Genomic DNA, 20534 nt, shown 5'->3' on the forward strand with positions numbered 1-20534 from the left:
CAACAAGAATTCTAGTAATACTGTCACAGAGTATGACCATTTGCTAAGCAACGGTTCTGTAAACACTGCCTAAAATCCCGAATAGGAGCAGAGAGGAAGTCAATTTGCTAGCGCTTGTTTCCGCCGTAACGAATATTAACACAAGATTCCCTTCATAACAAACAGAATAACAGAGGAGAACTAACTGTTCGATATGGTGATATACATTCGGGCAGCGTGAAGTTATAAAAGGGACTTGAATCCTGCATCCGAAGTAGTGAGAGATTCTTCGAAAAGATTCGCAAGATAGAAGTCTTTCAGAAGGAGTTCAATGTGTGAGGTGTTATTAATTTACTGTAATTATGAAGAAGTGCCAATAAACCCAATCACCAACTTTAGAACCTATTATTGTTCGTCACGCTAACCCCGAATGCGTGACAATACCAATTTGATAACAATGTCGTTTACTAAGTCTCTGTCAGTCACGACAAACTGAGAGCGGCAGAAGTAGGCCTACAAAACGATAAAGTTTGCAAAGACTGAATAACTCCTGTAACAGGATATTGGCTAAAGTCTTGGCATCCTGGTAGACTGTTCGCTCCTAACCTCTTTGGCACTGTTATCCTTTCAACTTGACCAATAAACAGAAACTACCCCTGCTCCCTTTTGAAATGGCAACAGCCAAAAGAACATTACAGTTTTATGATATTTGGTTTTCTTGTATGGATCATATGAGATTTTATTTTATAAACATGCTTATTTTAATAATAAAATTAGCATATTTTTCTTGTTGTTTTTACTGTGATTATTAGAAACACGTGCGGATAACAAGTACGACAAATTATCTTTTCCGGGTGTAATTACCCCTAGATTAAGAAATATTGTACTAAAAGATAGTTGTTTATTTTGAAAAATGTACAGGCCTACAGTTATGTGAGGAAGTGGTAGGTTTCTAAATATTGAATGCGGTAGCACATGCAGTTGCCACGGTGCTTTAAATGGTTATGTGTTGCCGAATCAATCACACTATAAAGAAATCCTTACTAACTCCGTGGTACAGATTCCTTCTTGAAAAGCTAATAGTCGCCAATTTAGTCATAAAATTCCCCATATGGTATTGAATTCGAAGAAATAGTACTGTATCCACAAGTACTTCCTATTGATAGCCAGATGAATACATTAATTTCCACCATATTTTTTAAGACCCGTTTATTAATATATTCTCATCTGCGTTTGCTTTACACTAGTATTTTAGATTTACTCTTAGGTTCTGAGAAAAAATTGTTATGCTTTTCTCATCTCTCTGGAGCCTACTACAAGTCCTTTCATCTTGTCTCCTTCGATTGAATTACTCTAACAATATTTGAAGAGAATACAGACTATGAAGCTCTTCTACATGCAGTTCTCTAAAACTTATTCTCATTTCCTTACATTCGGGTCCACTTGCTCACGCTGGTTCCTTGCTCGCTGATTTTTATACCCTGAAAATTGAGGCGAACCATTCCTCCGAAACGTCTGTTTACACAATATCTACAAGGTACCACATCCCAGAAAATGGCATTCGTCGTGAAATGTTATTGTTGAGCTCGAGTTTATAGTAAGGAACAGACATCCGCAGTTGAAGGAGTTCCGTACAAAACGGGTTGCTGCCGATAACTGTTATCAAAAGTGTAGCCTAAGCCCTCACCATTGAAGTACATCTTGAAGCCCAATTTGAAGCTATGAGCGTACACATACTTGGAACATTGGTCTACTATATACAAGCATTTGCGTTGCTAATCAAATATGTGTGAACTGAAACCTAGGTTCTTATTGTTAAACATGTCTTTCAGCCCCAATTTAGAGTACTTTTGGCTGCAACATGCTACAGAAGATGAAGTGAAGTGGGCACTTAACTTTTAGCAAAACAAATAACGAAACCAGTTTACAGTCCATTTGCTTCCATGCCATGAACCGTTCACGCTATTCAGGTCTCACATGATGTACAGTGATACTTAACGATTGCCGGTAATATCTTGGTTATGGAACAATGGTCCAGTAACTGTAAAGGGGTTGGCGTTTCGCAACAGTTTTCTGCATCTAATTACGAGGTAGGGTAGGCCTAATCCATACAGTGAGTCCGAGTGGCTGTAGGACATTGCATGTACTCTATGCGGGATATATATCGGAGTTTAAATTAGTATTGTATAAAATGCATCATATTAATTTTACGAAATATGATTAGAAATACTGATTGTACACAGAAGTTACATTTCCATTTAATGAAATTGCATTAAGTAGTGATGATGAAAAGGCGATTCATTAGTTAAAATACAAATATGGAGTTGCGTCCTTCCTTTTAATATAGTAGTTGCTTAGCTACTCAAGGGATTACCAATATTTTATGGAGCACGAAACTTCATTGCCGTCTTCATAAGTGGCTGCCACTACTTCCTGTCCTCAGCAATGTGATTCAACTGGCGTTCCATCGTGGCTGCCAGGATTCGAGCCCGGGCCAGGTCGTGTGGGCTTTGTGGTGGACGAAGTGGCACTGGGGCAGATTATTTTCCGAGTACTTCGGTTTCCCCTGCCAATCTTCATTCCACAAATTGCTCCACAATCATCATCATCTATCATCTGGGGCTAGTACAATAGGCCAGTATTGGCCGCAGTACGAGGGACTTAGTCCCGCCCCACTAAGAATAATAATAAAAAATAAAAATATGAATCCAACCCACGCTCTTCTATCGTACTTAAGATTAATTTTAATAAACGACTTATCATCTAAAACTAGGTCTTGCTTGTGGCTGATTTCCTTCAGGTGTTTACAGCCAAATCCTTTTATGCCTTTAAATTGTTCCTATCAATGCTCTATCAATCGTATCCCTCTCTACTAAACTGTTAACTCCAATTTATCAAACTTGAGGAATTTCTTCATACTCTGATCTCTTTTACCGTTCAGTCAGTTTCATTGCGCCTAATTACTTCAAAGTCTCGGGGAAATATGCTAGAATGTTTCCTGTCTACCGCCACGGAGACGCTCTTTCGCCTTTCTTGAGGGGGGGGGGGTGTTTGCTGGGTGAACCTATTATCCCACCATAGGTTATACAGAATATTGATCTACGTAACGTCAGCAGTTGATACGTAGTACTAATATATCGGGATAGGAATATTATAGATTTTTTATTTATCCTCATTAATATCCTTAATCATTCAAAACTGTGGCCCGTATTCCCACTGCTTTGATGATACGAAGTACTAAACCGAGAATTAAAACCGTCACATCCACCAAACACTTGAACACTGTCCTTTTGACTCGTAACTGCACCATGAGCAGACGAAACACGAAAGCTAAAGGGAATATACTTAAATGGTATTCCTGTATTTCATTCATTAACTGATGATACAATTGCGACTTGCACATTTTTAACTTGTTCTTAACGACAAAAATACTAAGATTACTAGTAATTATACTCTTGTTTCTGATGCCCCTGGTTAACTGTCTCCTCTTATATTACACTAGATCTTCAACCCTGCATTAGATCTAAGAAATAGAAAAAAAAAATGAAATGTCGGGATTCGACCTCCAAACACCTAAAAGAATATCCGATATGCTGTGTGTTCTGTTTGCCCTGATCAAAGGCCTGAGTAAATCCGTTTTTTTTAATTCGCTTAGTGGGGGGTGGAGTCCAACTGGGTCCACTCGACTCGGCGGCCACTGATTGGCCTATTGTAGCCTGCCCCGAGTGATTATGATGATGGAGACTTTGGTGGAATGAAGATTGGCGGGGAAACCGAAGTACTCGGAGAAAACCCACTCCAGCCCCACTTTGTCCACCACAAATCCCACTTGACCAGTCCCGGGATCGAACCCGAGCCGCCGCGGTGGGAAGCCAGCGACTAACCGCTTGAGCTATGACGCGGTCGAGTAAACCCGTTAAAACCACGAGGCATAAAATCAGCGTCGGTTTGTGTATGTAGAGGTCACTTGGAATGTAAGAAATCTGTATTTCGAGTCGATCGGAGAGCAGGCAGGGTTGACGAGATAGATTCCGTCTGACGAGGGTGGCCGATGCTGGGGAGAAGAGGACTGAAGTGAAGGGGTAGAAAAGCAAGAGAAAGGAAATGGGAGGAAGGCAATGGTTAAGGGAGAGGTTTGATGAGATATCCATTTATACGGCCCCTCACCCCTAACCTAGCACAACTTAAGCAAAAGCAATTCACTCCCTCACTTGCATGAAACTAGTATGAGAGGGGACAAAAGATACACACAAGGCCATCTATGTGTGAAGCAAAGAAGTTTCTATCTGCATTGTTCAAAACAGTGCGATAAATTACACCTTCCGGAATCATCCTGTAGCAAATAACATCTTTGGATACTAAATGAAAATGAAAATTTGCTGCGAAACACACAACTGATGACTGGGAATATCGAATTCTGGTGAGGACGGCGAAATCTGTCGAGGCTCTAAGCCTGATTACGATCAATGACACTTGGTTAGTCAGGTAATCCATGCACACTGAATGGTCAATGAAATGGGTTTTTGTGAAACCTCACTCGTAGGCCCTTATCAGAAAATGCATTTACTTCTAACCTGGGAAGAGCTAGGCCTAGGTTAAAATAACGAATTCTAAACGTGTATGATGTGAGAATGCGATCACATGTGCCTCAGGATTAAGTCCAGTGGCGAGCTATTTTGAATATAACTACACAAAAAGTAGGCGAATTTCTTTACTAGCAGAGCGACCATCGCGTTCTCAAGAACAGCTCTGTTCCATAAAGTCAGTTCTAACTTGGATTCTTAAAAGGTTGCTCCAGATGTGGAAACTCGCGGTAATCCAGCTCCATATTCCAAAGGTTTCGGATTCGAGTATCAGCCAGGAGACCAAATAATACAAGATGTCTCGCGGTTTCCTAAGAGACTTGTATCCAGGCAAACGTTTGGAAAATGCGTTAAATTAAGCCAGGTGTGCGTCCTTCCACGAGCCGGGATGGCTGTCAGTACAGCGACGATCTGTGGGCTGGACAGCCGGGGTTCGATTCCCGGCAGAGAAAAGATATTTCTCATTCCTCCGCAATGTGGAGACCGACACTGGAGCCCACCCACCTTCCTATCCAAAGGGGGCCGCGGGCTCTTTCACCTGGGTAAAGCGACCGGCGTGTGAAGATAACCATTCAGCTCTTTCGCGTACCATGGTCAAAACGGTGGAGCTACACCTCCACTCCCACATACGACTCATTACATGATGCTTAAATAATTAAGCACAGCGACATATTTACCTTTTCCTCCTCCTTTCCACATCATTTGCAATTTGTCCTTCAGAGTCCACATGGCTCCTTGATCTTGTGTAGTACTCGTATATAAGGGTATTACAGGGCCGAGGAAGTTGGCTACACTGCGTCGTTACTGACGTTTATTCGAAAGGTTCCAGGTTGGAATCTCGACAGGAAAACCAACTATTCACATTGAGGGGTTTCGTAGATTTCCTCATTATTTCCAAGCAAACGCCGTGATAATATCTCGAATTAGGCGAAGACCGACTCCTTCCACAACCGTTCCAACAGTTTTACCATTTTATAGCATTAGTCTAAGCTACTGACACACTCGTTAAATAAGCCATACATAAATATAGATATGAAAGGTTCATAACAAGTGTTACGACTCGCAAATATAACTGCTTTACGACGTCAAAACTGTGTGTGATGTATCCATCTGACTAAAAAACTGGCACACGGAAAATGCTATTCACTTCGATCCCGCATTCTGAAAGACTTGCTTTGCTTTGCTTTGCTTTGCTTTGCTTTGTTTTGCTTTGCTCTGCTCTGCTCTGGGCTTGACGACACAAGCGCTAGTACAGAACTTTTTATTTTCTCTCCTCTTGCTCCAACTTTGGATCATCAGACGGTAGGACACATTTGACGCCTTTGACAGGTGATCAGCTCGTCGCAAGGCCGCTACCTAAACACAGGACAACACGAACACAGAGTAAACGCATACATAAACCAAACATCCATGCCTTGTGTGGGATTCGAACCCACGACTCCGGCTTCCGAGCAAGCGAAGACAGTACATGACTTGGACCTCTCGGCTGCCGTGACCGGCCAGTACAGAACTTGGGTTACACAAGTTAACAAAGGAACCAACGCTAATCGAGTAAGGTAAACTAAATGTTCGGTTCTCCCTGCGCTTGATTAAGCACCAAGCCATGAAGATACACGTACATAGGTGAGTGGAGGCACTCAGTCGCGCATTCTTGATCTCGGCACTAAGTGGAGGTGAGTCATCAGGTTCAGGTTCCGGCCTCCTTACCCCTGTGGAAACAATGTCCCGAGTAGTCAATCTGTTACCATTCCTCCCCCTGACAGTCGGTAACCGACTCCTCTACCGTGCAGTGTCTGCAGACTGAGCTGTCTCGGCTCCTCGACTCGTAACTCCAGAGAATAGAAGCTAACAGTTGCTGAGCTGCCCGTGTTCTCAAGAGCCCCTCATTGATCCCTTTCCTAAACCAAGTGAACCCAGTACATCCTTTAAAATTTATTTTAATATTTACTCCAAAAATACGTTCGCTTGAGCTAGACTGAGAGCAGTCTTGGATATAGATTTTGCACTAATAAAGCCTTTAACTGCATATCTTAACCATTGACCAAGTGGCATGTGTTCAATCGCGTGACCACACGATTCAATAGTTTTCTTTCAAATAACTGCTGGGATTAATTTCGTTTTGAAACAGCAATGCATATCTTGTTTCATCATAGCTTTGTTTGTGAACGCAGCTTAAGAACCCAACATCATAGAAAACTAATGGTAAGCTGAGACTTCGAGCTGAGCAACTCGACGTTTCCACTCAGAACTTCCGCTCTCCGCGATAGAAAAATGAGTGGATATCAGAATCGAAAGTCAAATTCGTGTTGAGGCTTGTATGTTTATGTATAGGCCTATATACGTATGCATACGCACACACGCGCACACACACACGAAAGAAAATATAAAGGAATTCCTCCTCTCTAGAAAAAATTCAATGAAACACGATACTTCAAGATCTTGAAGAGGTTTGCAACAGAAAATTCGCCCTAAGAAACGAAATCTTGGGCCGGATAAGTTCATTTTTCATCATTAGAATATTCTTTCAGCTGAAATCAGTAGCCACGTAGTCTAAGACATGAACTGTCTTCACTCGCTCGAACGCTGGGATAGTAGGTTCGAATCCTACTCAAAATATGAATGTCTTTTTGCTTTTACTTTGTATTTGTGTAATTCTGTGTGTAGATAGGGGCCTTGCTATGGGCTGATCCTCCGTCCAGGGAGTTCTACCGACTTTGTGTATAGGATTAAGAAACTGAAAAAGCAGCCAAGATCCAAAAGAAAGACTGTAAGACCTTAGATAAGTTATATATTTTCGGTAAACAACACAAACAGCTATATTTGAATGTATAGTGTGTGTGTGGCTTTCCATGACAACAAGAATGAAAGACTTTAAAAAAATCCCCATTTGAACGATTTCAAGACAAGTGGGAGGAAAGTGATACGAGCAGGATCTACTGAAATGTTCTCCAAACGTGATTTATATCTACTTTACTGAAGACAGTAACAATATAGTTCCTTTTTATATGGAACCAATCTGATGACCGACAGACCTCGTGACATTCCAAAGATTATTTGTTACAAGAATCGACGCAATTTCTATTGCAACAAGACTTCGCCGTTAAACAATATCAACACGCAGAAAAGGCAGTGAATTGTATCCGTGACAACAATCACGTTAACACGCGCAGATGGTAAGGTGGGCGCTGAACAATAGACGCAGTGGTTTGAATACCCTGAATATGGATTCATAAGGAGAATCCGTAGGTGCTGGAAGCTCATTGTCACATCATTACCCGCCCACACTGCTCATTTCGTTACTGCTTCGCGTACAAAGAGTATCCGGGCCGGTTCTTCAAAGGGCTCACCTCTCTCACTCCCACTTACAAGTGTCGACATGCAGGCGGAATCACTGCGAAGTGATACTAGAAGGCGCAGTGCACGACAGAGTACTCAGAAGTGGCGTTTTGACGGTAACAAGAAGGCGAGCCTCCCCTGTGGAAATTGCTTGGAAAGTTACATTTTGCTTTGCTATTAAGGTTCGGCCACACAGAGCGCTACGTAAGCTATATTCGCTATACGAACAGAAAAGTATCTCCCTTTATTGCCAATGTGACTGGCCACACAGACTTCCGTACGCTACGTACGCTATGTTCCCTATGTTAGCTGCGTCGCAGAGTGTACACAGCGTAAGTAGTGTACGTAGCGAACATAGTGTAGCGCTCTGTGTGGCCGAATCTTTACAGAAGCTTAGCACACGTACCAATATACAGTCTCAAATTAATCCCTTGTCCAAAAGTGACCTGAATTTCTCGAAGTCTGGGAAATCATGAGAACTGAGCGAGAGAATTTTTTCACTGAAATTCTGACTGAAACTGTCCGTGTTCTCGCTAGGCAAATTCTAGCACATTGCATTTAAACAGGCCATGCTCTCTCAATTCAGAACTCTTGCTGCAGTTCATTCACGGTCATCTTCTCGCCCCATTCGACGACATGCACTTCTATACCTGAAATACCTTCGTTAATGGTCCAGGAATCACAGATAAATGGAAATAATAAATTAATTTTAAGTTAAGATATCTTCATGGCGGCGATTATCATTATTAACGGTCTTCTGAACTGTGCCATCCTGCAAGCTTGTAGGTGGATACCGATTTTTCGTAGAAATATCCTGCTTCCATCTTCAGGTCTGAATTATATAGGTTCAGAAAGAGGCTGAAGTAGTAAGGCGGGTTACAAGGAAGCTGATCAGAAGATCCAGGGAGAAGGGATATTCCATTTCCCACCTATGCGAAAGAAAAAAACACTTTACGTGTTAGAAGGGTCGCTTTCTGCCCATAATTCCCAAGGCCCGGATCGGGCATCTTGGTTTACCCCCTGTCCTTAAGCCTCATGATCACATTCCTTGCAACATGCTTACGTAACTTAGTCAATTCCTGGAACTATACACTTGAACCCTGAAGATGGAGGCATCATATGTCTCCGAAACGTCAACATCCTTACATAAGACTCCACGGTGTCACAGTCCAGAATACCATAATGCGAAAGAAAATGCAATCAATGACAAGAAAGTTTATAGTTCTGTGTTTCAAGGACATGCTTATATTCCCCGAAAGTGCAGAGAAAATTCAGAAGTTTCTAGAGCGAATATACGAAATGTCTGTTATGTACGTAGTATCCTCGCCTCTGCAGCTTTTCAGCCTTTCTGTTATAAAACGCTTTGCTGAGGTTTATGGAGACCCCGCCTTGGTGTTTATTTGGGTGGGTATTCGGGTGAGATTGTATACACCAAGCTGCTTCGGAGGCAGTTGATGTGCCTTGCACCAGTCCCTTCGACGGAAATGAACATACATGTACAGGATCATTACTGGAATGGATTATTAATACACAAAGTATTGCAAATGGCTGACTTCTTTCGGACTAATAGACGGGTTGCATTTAACCTTCCACGCCTCATCCCACCGTATTTGCTTTTACTGAGGTGACGTGGAATTGTTTCTTATTCAGAACACACTGCGGAACTCAGGCATGTTCCTGTAAGCCTTACAGCAAATTCAGGGGAACATTTCATGAATCAGAATCTTTGAAATTGAAAAGCATTCGTGTTCTTCTGGAACAGCGCTTGTCCTTGTACATGTGCATATTCCCATTTTGGAAACGAACTTTCCGTATGTTGTCAGTATACAACGTGAGTGTATTCCAAACTCATGGCATAGTTCCGGTTATTCATACCATGACTCTTAAATTACTTTTGTAGCAGAGGAAATTTCATCTTTCAGTGATTGGAAATCTAAACAAGGCAAGTGTAAGATTTGAGGTTTTCCCGGCGGTAACTGTGAAGAATGTCGTCTTCTGGGCTGTGGTGCCGTGTGGTGCTGCAGCCAACTGCTCACGCTGGTTCCTCGTTCTCAGATATTTTACCCTGAAGATGGAGACGATACGTTCCTCCGAAACATCGGTTTACACAATACCTACACGGCGCCACATCCCAGAAAATGTCATTCTTCTTAAAAACGTAAGTTTCTTTTCCCATTGCGGCAAAAATAATTGATGTAACAAGAATATGTTTCATTAAAAACATCAGGAAATCTCTCATTAAGCGAAAATACTTATGTATTGATTGCATAACTCATAATGCAATTGTTTCCTTTTTGACCTTTTCCACCATCATGTTTTTTATTTAAATCAATTTTTCGGATGTAAGATTTGAGGCTTTCACGGCGGTGACTATGAAGAAAGCAGTTTTCTGGGATCTGGCACCGTATATATGTGGTGTTAACCGACGTTTCGGAGGAACGTATCGCCNCGGATACTTGGCTCCGTCTCACACCTCAGGCGAAAGCTACTCAGTTGGGCACAACTCAGATGGACTTAATCTGAGGACGGAGACAGATGCCAGTCTCCAATTTGTTGCTTTTAAACAGAAAGGTGGATAACGTTCACAAGTCAATAACTTTATTAATATAAAATCGTCACAAATTTTAAGAACTCATTAACTCGTACTATACTAATTATAATTAAAGTAGTAAATTTTGTTAGCGACAGTTGGGTTTATATCTCGTAAAATCAGCCATACTGAGAGAAATATAAATTTCAACCAGGAATTCCGTTTAATATTACTAAGTGCATCTAAACCCCGTCCCCATCCAACTACAGGTATTACAATAGACCTGCTTGAACACAACCATCTTACGCAACTTCATGATATAATTAATCTAAAACACAAATCAGTGCTTTATCTGCTTCATCATAACATGCATATTACAAGCAAGATATAAAGACATGTAAAAGTTAGTCATATCATGTGAAATAAAGGTTAATAAGCATGAACGTAAATAAACGTACGGATGTAATAAACAGTGTAAAACAAACCTTGTAATATAGTCCATGCAGCAACGTTTAAATTCATGCATCCTGCGTTCCACGTTTGAATGAGATCAACACCTCTTCTAATGTTCCATTTTGTTGTGCATTAGCAATTAGAATACAAAGGATGACAGACGAGATAGTAGCGAAAGGAACAGAAATAACTTCTAAGCTCAGATGAGCAGAGAAACGTGCGTCAGAGAACCCGTAAGTGAAGAATGGGAATGTGACCATAAGCCAAACCGCGCATGTATCCAGAAATATGTAAAAGAGGGCCATACATAATTCTAAAAACTTGCTTCGTAAGTGATTAATTGCGGTCATTGCTGTAGAAGAGCATTTCTAATTTTGGATGGATGCATTATTCTTTCTATAAAGTCATCCTTACTAGGAAAGAGCAAGACTCTTTGGTCTTAACAAAATTTCTCAAACTTCATTTCGACGTTAATAAGCTCTTTGATCAGTACTTTTTTTCCCCTTTAGCGCTACAACTATAATTTGCTCTACATTGGCCCACATCCATGTAAATCTCCGATTTACTACGGTTTATTAGATCTTGTACATTCGGTAGGACTCCTTGGGCGGGTGATAAGCTCGTCGTAAGATCTCTACTTATACACAAATATAGAAAAACGCGCATACACTCATACAAACACTGAACATTCATTCCCTGGGTGGGATTCGAACCCACGATCCCGGCTTCCGGGTGAGCAAAGACAGTGTATGTCTTCGACAGCTCGGCTACCGTGACCGGCGCTTGATCAGTACTGTGTAATTAAACTACTAATGTGACATTTAAACGACAGAAGTAGGTTTATGGACAAATTCATAAAAAGTAATTCATGAGCAGAACGGTGGGAAATATAAATTACTTCATTGCTGTATAAATCTGAGTAGTGTAACAATATTATGAATATAGATGTCTTAAAATTAAACTGAATAGAGGTATCGTAGTTGGTTGAGGCATTATGCTAGAAGCCTGAAGGTTGCGGACTCAAATCCCGATGAGGTGATTGGATTTTTTTCAATTTACCTAATCCTTGCAGCCACACTATGACCCTGGGGTCGACTCAGCTTCTAACAGAAATGAGTGCCAGGAATATTATTGGAAAAATCTTGGGGGTAAAGGGCAGCCGGAGCGTAGGGCTGACAACCTTGTCGCCATCTATAAGCCGATTGTCTAGAAAATGTGGGAACCTCAACATCTCACAGCCCTATCGGTCTCCACGGTCTGTTACAGGGATTCAGTTATTCAGTATTGAGGGGGTGGGTTTCCCCATGCACCGCGACTGATAGTCTATTGTACATCCTCATTTTAATTTCTACAGTCTCCATCCCCTACCGGTACTGGTGCTTACTATTAGTCCCTTTCTGGCAGCCAGGTTCCAACCTTCTACTGACAGTGGTATCTAATAGTTAGTCCCTTTCTGTCAGAGGGGTCCCCCTCCTCTGGCAGGCATTGGAAACTACTTTGGGCGGGAAATTTTTTGGACAAATTTTGATCAGAGGTCTCCTAGAGACATGAGGTTCTTTTACGTGCCGTAAATCTACGACACGGGACCCACGACTTAAAGTCCCTCCCGGAGTACTTGTTCCCTTAATTTTACCGCCCTTAAAAATTCCACGACCTCCGCCGGGTTTGAACCCGCGTACCTTGAGTCATGAGGTGGGAACGTTACCCCTAGACTATGGAGGTCGCTTCTGTTACAGGGATAGCTTTGCTCTTTTACTTTTTGCAGTATTATAGGTTTTTCCAATAAATCTACCTTATTATTATTTCATATTTTCACGCTTTCAAAGACAACAACGAACTTGAAACTTAACAGGCCTAACAATTTGGAATAACTTGTTTCGGCATGATGTGGAATAAACTGAAAATGCTAAACAGGCCTGTATTCAGTAACTGTAAAGTCATATGAGAGAAAATGCTGACGTTTACCGAGTTTCGGTTCCTAACACTGCAGGCCATTTAAGAACGGAAAGGCTGTATGGGACTGAGTAGTTTTATAACGAGCTCATTAATACAGAACAGGCGACAAGTACTGCTCATAGAAGAGCATAAGAAAGAAACGTACATTACAGCATTCTAAAGTATGCTCACATGCTGAAGGCCATACAAACATAATATTTAAAAGCATGAAATTAAATAATGACATTAAAACTGCATAGTGTAATTAAAGACGAAAATATGTGAGGTCAACAGAAGCATATGTGTAAGTCGTAATATTTAGAATCAAAAATACAGAAACTATCTCAATGTGTGTACATGTGTGCTCGAGAGCGCTCTCTTACCTTGTATACTGGCCAGTGTGACAGGAGGAAAGACGCAAGCTATCCTGCAACAGTAGAAGTGAATCGCGTATTAACAGAATAATGGAGCTAATTATATTTAAGTATAGGCCTACATCTTTCTCTCCGGCCTCAACTGTTAAGGCTTACTGAAAGCGCAATTTTATCAGTATTACAATTCCATGTTCAATAAAAATATCAACAAGAAAAATATTGAAGGAATATGTATGTGTCTCTGCAGCTTTGTTGGACTTTGGCCGTTTTTTTTTAATTCTTAATCTTTTACACTGTCGGTAGAACTCCTTGGACAGGGGATCAGTCCGTCGCAACTCCTCTACTTGCCCACAGGACAGCACAAACAAAGAATAAATGCACACAGACATCAATACCTCGAGTGAGATTCGAATACACGATCTCAATGTTCGAGGTGGCGAAGACAGTTCATGCCTTAGACTCCACGGCCACTGTGGTCGTCACAGAGGAAATATATGAGATGACGATAAAGTACTATACTTGGATTGCCTATGATATAACAATTACATATAAATAAAGAATGCATTGTTCAAACAGACAAACCAATTTCAGAAGATATTTTCTCGAATGAATCAGTTTCATAACAATTCCATTAAATCTGCGGACACAGTAAACACATTTTCACATAAAAATGATGGCATTATGGTAGGGTAAACTGGAAACGGATTGTTAATTTATGTGATATGAATACTCAGTTCGTTTCCACTTGGTAAAACAAATTTAAATTAAAGAGATGGGAATTATGTTCAAATGAATAAAATTATAATAATATTATGCATAATAGGCATGCATGTCTCTGTTAATTAATTTATTGGCCCAAAGTACACATTAAAACATTATAAAGGAGGCATAAAATTCTACTACACTCCAATAAAGACTAACGTTTCGAAGTGAAAACAGAGAAAATTAATAGTACATTAATGAATCTTCGCGAAAATGAAGGGTGACGCAGAAATTTAAAGGCATTTCATATGGAAGTGGGTTAACAATATTTCCACCGTAGGACTGCGAGACGTAGAAGGCGATGGAAATGGAATCCGGTGACTGGGCCACTCTGTCACTAGGTGATAAAGTTCGTACAGGGATCTGAACCTCCAGATTGTGGTTTGAAGACATGGCTGAATACTTTACTCGGAAAAAAAAATGTTGTGAAATCTAACGAAGTGAAAACCGGGTGGTCTAGAGATAAGTCTGGCAGGTTATTCTATGGAAAGCTAAGGCTCAAAGTTGACTGTTTTGTCCCTGATGATGACGATGATAATTGTGATAACATGTGATTTAAAAAGATGTAGAATTCCAAGCATTTAAAGCTAAAGTAAGCATCAAAATTACGCTCATGAAGAAATTAAGAAAAGATTTGTTCCGGGAATGCTTACAAGTAAGCAGTTCAAAATGAATGCCTTCACGTCTCCTATGTTCTGTGTGAGAGGCCCACTTCGTCCCTCGCCTAAGAATAAGAATATAATTACAGACGTACTTTGTAGAATACTTGGAATTAAGAGGGAGGATAAATCAGGAGGCTTCATAATCTGTCCTGTTCATTAGATATTATCAGGGTGATGGGTTAAAGGGCCGGTCACGGTAGCCGAGCGGTCTAAGGCATGTACTGTCTTCGATCGCTTGGAAACCGGGATCGTGGGTTCGAATCCCACAGAGGGCATGGATGTTCAGTTTGTGTGTGTAGGTTTTTCTGTGTTTGTGTACAGGTAGAGGCCTTGCGACGAGCTGATCACCCGCCCAAAGAATCCTACCGAAAGTGTAAGATTTATAAAAACCGAAGGGAACGGAGAAGTTCATGGACGTAGGCCTAGGCCCACTGTGGCTGTAGTGTCAAGAAAAAAGAAAAAAAGATGGGTTAAAGAAGAAACAAATGTGAGGGCATGTAACACGCACTGCAGCTATGAGATACACACGTTGTGACGTATAGACCCATTGCTAGGCAACTACTTGGTAAACACATTCTTTCGGGAGCCAACGCTAGAAACAACATAACGTCTATTGCTAGGCAAAAGATCAGTAAAACGCCTTCTTAACTTTACAGATTTGTTTTCTGCGTGGTCCGCTCAAAGTGGTTATAAAGAAGTCTTCAGCAGTATAGAGTGAAGTAAAGAGACGAGTTGAAGGATGTCAGCCTGCCGGAATATGAACCTGAGAGCAGAGGAATTGATTTGAATCGAGTCTTCGGAATTTTCAGCTACAGAGTAATGGCAAGAAAGGAATTAGGCTGTGAAAATAAGACTCCATGTTTGATTTGAAGTGACAGTGAGACTGTTATAAATCCGTTGCCAGGCTGAAGAGAGTGAACGCTAGTGCATATGTAACGGTGAAGTGTGGAGTGTGGAATTAACGGCAGAGCTTTTTTGCCTGTAGTCCCGACTTGTGTGTCTGAGGTGTCCATAAATATAATCATGCAATCCAGAATCCGTCTTATAAGTCAAGCGCCCCTACACGTGACAATATATATGTTTGATTGGAAAAAACGTACCTTTAAGAAGGAACTACGTGTAATACATGCGAGCAGATTGGGGGTTTGTGTTAAAACGGAACTTAGAGAAATATGTTATGAATATAGGAACTGGGTTCAAACGCCTGATGCCATGTTGCAGAGGCACGCTGTTTTGGTCATAACCCTGCTAATGAAATTTTCCTTTTATAAACTGCAGTAAATTTCTTGAACAAATCAGTGACTTCTGACGTCTCAAATAAAACTATTCTATAGAATTATTTAAAATACTGCTCTTCAAACACCGAGTCGGATTTCGATTCCCGATAGCATCAAATATTATCTCTTCTCCATGTCGTCCAGACCGGCTCTAGGGCTCACCCAGCCTCCTATCCAATGGGTACCGGGGGCACTTTCCCTGGAGGTAAAGCGGCAGGGGCGTGAAGTTGACCACTCAGCTCCAACTCGTGCCGAGTTCAAGGAAAAGTGGATCTATACATCCACTCCCCCATACGTCTTCGTGGTGTAGTGCTGAATATGTTCAGCACAGGAAGAAATTTTATCGTCCTTCAAACACCGGAGGGTAAAGCTGAACATTCACCCACATCTAGCGACGAAAGTTAAGGTCGACTGGTGCTCTACCGCCGCTCACTCATACTTCTTCATAGATCGGTTCTAGTTTAACTAAAAGCACAACTTTAACATTACAGCTCAGTCAGAATAGCGGTTAGAACAAAGGCTGGACGACCATCGGATGGAGAGTCGATTTCAGGAAGGAACAGGAATTTTTCTATTCTCCACAGCTCAAAAATCGGCTCTGGAGCCTACTGGATCAGTGGGTAAGAGGGCTCTTTCCAAGAGGAAAAGCAGTCAGAGCGTAACTTTAACTACCAACCCCCATTTATGTCCGAGGTTAAGGATGCGTATTCATTGTCAAAATAATCGAACTGATGTACCAGTAGTTAGCGTTTCCAAAGAAGTCAACCCCTCTACCCCTTGCGTATCACAGCGTTACGTTTCCTTCCTTCAACTCCAGGTGGTGTCAGGTTAACCCGCGTCGCCTGACCTCATCTCTCTGATCACACGGAGGTTAACCAATTAATCCAGGCGCCCAAGCACACAAGTGTTATACCCTGAGAAAATCACACCGTGACTAGACAACCTCAAAGATGGTGTGAAGCTCGGGGAAGGAAAGGAGGAAGAAGCAGTAAGAATCCGTAGTCACCGCAGAGCAACAGACTTTCGCCGTCGATCCTATCCCATACCCCGAGGCGGTTGTATGGTCTAACTTATCTAATCCTTGAAACTTATGATGATTGAGATTCTAAACAGACGTAGGATGAGATAGGATTATTTCCTCACGTCTCCTTTGTTCAATATCACGTAAATAAAAACAATACTGTCACGTGTATGTGGGAGTATAGACGAATTTTGGATTTGTGACTCGATTTATTGGCCACTTATATACACTATTCGTGACTACACTTCACAGTTCACTGTTTAACACAGACTAGTTTTCTAAGTCAGTTACAGTCTCCACTAGCCGTTGCTTGTTAGCGGCTTTCAACAACGGACGTTCCTCCTACTCTGGGTTCTAGAACTATCCCCGTGCCTCAGCTACCAACTTCTAAGAGCAACAGCTCACAACGGCTGAACTGAAGTTCTCTGAGTAACTCCCAGGCTGGCGGCCATCTGACACAAATCTCCTAGTCTGACTCTTAACTGAAATGCCAAATGACTTCCAATTTACTAGCTCCCTTCAGCTACGTAACGTCACTTCACTCAACTGAACTCTTCTTTATAACCACTTTGTGTGGACCGAATAGAAATAATCATTTCCTAACAATTCCTCTATTGTTATCGAGGTGTGTTTACTTTTGCATAGAATCGACTGTTCTTCTATTGTTGTGTGCTTGTTCATTTCCCCAGGGTTCTGTTTAATGAGTCGTTGCCTAGCATTGAACGTCTATTCTGGCTCCACCATTCGGCTTTCAGGGGTCATGTTACAAAATATTTTAAGTAAAAGTGGGTTGAATTCATTCAAAGTTCAAAAACAGGTGAAATGCAACAGATGGTCGCAAGCAAGTGGATTTTCTGCTGTAGAATCTAAAATTCGGACCCCAAAACATGTAGGAAATGCTGCACGTACTCATAAAATGCATCTTAAATTACTCTGTTTGATGGCAGACTTTTTAAAGGGCAATTAAAATGGCAGATTTGTTGGTCGTTAAAAGCGAACATACACCATATATAAACAGTGAACACTGACCTGCCGCAGCTCTGACTTGTTGCCAGGGCAATATGGAAATGCTTGCGCGTCAGTGACCTGGTAACGAGTGGAAACTGTCACATTACAGATATGTACTTGCTAACACACTGATCTCGGCGAAACCATCAATACATTACACCACACTGCGATGCGCTTCTCTTCTGCTAGAGAAGGAAAAGTACACACTTTGATACAGAGTGTGTACAGGTTCTGTTAGGACTGTGTTCATTAGAAATACAAGACGTGAATTATTTTCAAAATGTCACTCTTTTTATTCAATATAGTCTCCTTCTGAATCAATACATAGCTGGAATCGATTGAAAAGTTTTCGAAAACAGTCACTGTACTCCTTTTCTGGAATCGCATTTAAAACCGCGATACATTCCCTTTGGATGTCCTGGATGGTGTCATGACGGTCTCCTTTCATCACCAACTTAACTTTGAGGAACAACCAGAAATCTGCTGGAGCCAAATCTGGCGAATACGGAGATGATCAAGGACTGTGATCCCTTTTCTGGCCAAAAAATAGCGCACGATCTTCGATTTGTGGGGTGGGGCATTGTCGTGGAGGAACTGAAACTTCAACAATCTTAACTCCAAAACTCGCCAACAGATGACATTGCAGGACAAAATTAAAAAAAAAAAAAAAAGAATCCTAACGGATCCTGGACACACCGTGTATGCGAGGGTTCTTTCTTCTGTGTAATTGCAGCCTTACGAGCTTCTCAATATCTCATTATTTCCTGCTGCAAAACCTATTCCAAATCTCAATATTTGGCCCGATTGCGGGATAGCTCAGTAGGTGTAGCGAAGGGCTATGGGATAGAAGTCCCGGGTTCAATTCCCGGCAGTGTGAGAGTATTATATATTCTCCACAGCGTTCTGATCGAACGCTGCAAACCTATTGCCATCTGTAAGCCGTTTGTGTAGTTAAAGTATGGGAGTCTCGACGTCTCACAACCTTATGGGCGTTCACGGCCGGCTATGGGATAGTTTTACATTTTTTAATCTTTTTTATCTATTCTTAAATCATAAATGTATTTATCAGATAATAAACATAATTGCTTGCCAATTGTACAGAAACGTAAATATCTTATTACGATTAGCCGCATACTCTGATAAGCAACAATGTCCTCAAGCTCTCGCTACTCTATAGTTTTCGTAGCCGGGTCTGCGGTTCTCACACTGGTGGTTATGAAGAGCTCAATCTTCTGCGATAAAACGCCGTGTAGTCCGGCTCAGCAACAGAAGATTTGGAGGAACATGTCGCATCCATCTTCAAGACACAAAGGTAAGCCAACAGAAAATCAGCATGAGGAAAGAACCAAACAATGATCTCTGGTTTCCTGTTTGACTTACTGTATTATCCCGAAGATAGAGGCGGAATATTCTCTGAAACGTCAGCAGAATTATCTGTGGGCTACCATGCAGAATTCTTCACTATCGATAGCGTTCCGATGCTGTGAAAGGTGTGAACTACTGCGAATATGACACCCCAATCAATATCATCGGAGCAGTTGCGTAAATCTTTTGACGAATTTGAAATATTTACAAATGGACGAGACTGGAAACTGTCTTACTATGTTAGGTCTCAGCAACGTGATGCTGATACTGTGAAGTGACAAGCGAAAGTGAAACTTACATGAGAAATAAGTGGCAAGGATATAGAGATCTATTCTGAAGAGAATACACAATTCATCATTCATTTAATCATCAATGGCTCTGCAGTTCTTTGTTGGGCCCTGGCCTCTTCTTCATTTTCGTAATCATTTTTACACAGACGGTAGGACTCCTTGGACGAGTGATCAGCTCGTCGTAAGGCCTCTACCTACACACAGGAAAACACAAACACAGAATGAACACACACACAGACCCATGCCTTGACTGGTATCCGAAAACACGATCCCAGCTTTAGAGTGAGCGAAGACGTTTCATGTCTTAAACCGCGCGGCTACTGTGATCGGCACACAGTTCATCATATCTATATTAAGTTACTATTTAAGCCGCGCCATAGGTCAAGCGGTTAGTCGCTGGCTTCCCATCGCGACGGCCCGGGTTCGAACCTGGGTCTGGTGGTGGAAAATGTGGCGCTGGGGCAAGTTTTCTCCGAGTACTTCGGTTTCCCCACCAGTTGCTCCACAATCACCCCCACATATCATCTGGGGTTGGTACAATAGGCAAAATGTGGCCGCAGTTCAAGGGACTTAGCCCCACCCCACTAGCAATAAGAAAGTTACTTCATACATTTAAATTCATATATTTGGGAATGAAATTATCAAATAAAAATCGGTCGTGCCTTCACGAATAAATTAAGTTTCGGTAAACAATTTTTACGAATTAATTAAAACTATTTTCATGTACTAGGGGGTTGGGTGACGTTTAGTAATGGGTTCTAGATTTGATGATTGGGTTTACTGGTATTGTTTTTTACAATTGCAGTTGATTATAACAACTCACAGATTAAACTCCTTCTTACCAACGTCTGTCTTGCGAATGCTCTAGCTGCTCTCGGACTGATCCCTCTACTACTCCCTTGGTCTCTTTACTACTCCGATCTCTCTCTACTTGAATTCACGAATCCACTGCCTTCTAT

At 41.5% G+C, this 20534-nt stretch overlaps 1 protein-coding gene across 2 annotated transcripts in view; it reads right to left on the reverse strand.

Moving 5' to 3' along the window:
* The window catches only part of LOC111861851 (homeobox protein abdominal-B), a 452675-nt gene that overhangs the window by 73088 nt on the left and 359053 nt on the right, over positions 1-20534 (reverse strand). For both annotated transcript variants that reach the window (XM_023846773.2, XM_033750534.1), the window contains exon 6: positions 13200-13243. The gene's annotated coding sequence lies outside the window, so the exon portion shown is untranslated. The remainder of the gene's footprint in view (positions 1-13199; positions 13244-20534) is intronic.

This window comes from Cryptotermes secundus, unplaced genomic scaffold (assembly GCF_002891405.2).
Source record: "Cryptotermes secundus unplaced genomic scaffold, Csec_1.0 scaffold180, whole genome shotgun sequence".
Lineage (NCBI taxonomy): Eukaryota > Metazoa > Arthropoda > Insecta > Blattodea > Kalotermitidae > Cryptotermes > Cryptotermes secundus.